The following is a 1,952-nucleotide window of genomic DNA, read 5'->3' as shown; positions in this document are numbered from 1 at the left end:
ACACGTTTGCCTACGTTCGTATACTTCCGCCGACGGGACGGTGTTTCCGCGTGACGGATACTTTCACTTCCCACGACACGTATCCTCAGCGATCCGCAAGCAAAGTCTGGGCACAACATTTCCCACCCCATTTCCTACGCGCGCAATCTGGTCAGTGGTTTTCTTGTCCCACTTCTAAGCTGTCGGGGGGCGCGTTCCGAAGGTTCTCGCCCGAAACACAATTCAACGAACTCTTCGCCGTCAAACTCTTCGACGTCCCGCGATGACGAATGGCGGATGTTGGGTTTGCTTTGACCATGGGTGATGCTCGCTCGTATCTCGTAAACGTGCCCCCCCCCCCTCCCGGGGTTCTAGCGCATGGAGGTTGCACTTGAGGCAGAGGGTTGCCTCTAAACCGATAGCATGCACCGAGGACGAGCAACCGAAGCGCATCGCACGTCGGTCTCGTCACAAACGGTCTCACGTGATTAAACTGTCATGTTTACAACTGTTTGTCACCCGAGACACCATGCACGGTGTGGAAACTCATGGTTGTGGTAACAAAAATAATAATAGTAGAAAACAACGAAATCCCTCACCTTTTCATGAAGGAACCAGGCCTTTGTCTTGATCGCCGATTCTGGAACACACTTCGATCGTTCGCTTACTGCTGGATATTGCCATTGAAGGGTCCATGCGAGAAAAGACACACCACCAAGAACAACAACAAAAAGCTGGAAACAGGAAGCGCAGTTTTTCCACCTCATCCTATCCATCACACACAAACGAGTCCTCTACCGGGGGTCGGTCGAGGGAAGGGGCAGAAAGAAATCGAGCGCTCCGTTGACGTGCGATGACGATGACGTATCCGGTGGCGGTGCCCGTCTGCCGGTTTCGGAGTAACAAAGGTGAAAAGGGTGGCGAACCGCCGTATGATCGCTGTCAATGATGATGATGATCACTACTGCATCGGCGGATGAGTTTTCCGGATGTGAGTTTTCACTTCACAGGAAAAGTAAACCGCACGCTGGGCTACATATAGCGGAAGCGGGGTTCTCCAATTCCGCGGCATTCGAAGGTAACAAATCGACGCTACAAGCTTTATTAATATTGACATGAAACTCTTCTTTTAGAAGCCGGATGCAGCCGGAAGCTGTGTGCAGGAAGGAAATCCCGATCTTTAAACAACCGTCATACATTGTGTTCCGTTTTCCGGAATGCAGTCGGTAAGAATTGTTTATACTAAGGCACGTGCACAATACATTTAGAATGGCACGTGCACTATGCGGAGGATCTAAAAATTTAAAGTTAAAAAGTTTTGACAAGACATGGCATCGTTTATTGTACTTTGCAATACTTTTCAAATTGTTTATAGAATTGTAAAATAATTATCAAATACATTTTGTTACACACTTGCACTTACTTTAATTGCAATAGCATCACAACAGCTAAGCGATGAGTCCTTTCGAGTGAGGTGAAAAAGACGTAGTGAGAAGTGAATAAAAGCAGATGAGAAAGGGGATTAAGTCGTTGTGAGAAGCATAAAAATAAGCTCTCTTTCTCACCATGCATCCTTACGATCTTTGAGAGCACGCGGGTTAGAGAGTGTCTTTTGTTGGGTGAATCAGAAAATCATGTCGGTTTGCTTTGCATTTACAATGCGTTTCAGTTCACACAAAAACCTAAGCAGAACTTTTATACCTCGCTAATATCCTAAAAAATCGTATTTTAGTTCTAAATGTATAATTAAATCAATTTTACATTTGTACAAAATTTAGAGCTGTTTATAAAAATTCCGAAAAATGTGTTTTTCATTCACGTGGGAAGTGTCTAAAAATGTGTTTACATTGCATGACACACAACGTAACAAATTTCCAACCGTAACTTACGCAAACACCCAACAGCGGCCCGTCGTGTGCTGAGCATGCAAGTATGCGTACCACGCTACGGGAAAACCGCACAGCATCGAAACA

The sequence above is a fragment of the Anopheles stephensi genome, chromosome 2 (genome assembly GCF_013141755.1).
Source record: "Anopheles stephensi strain Indian chromosome 2, UCI_ANSTEP_V1.0, whole genome shotgun sequence".
Taxonomy (NCBI): Eukaryota; Metazoa; Arthropoda; class Insecta; order Diptera; family Culicidae; genus Anopheles; species Anopheles stephensi.
This window is presented reverse-complemented; position numbering follows the sequence as displayed.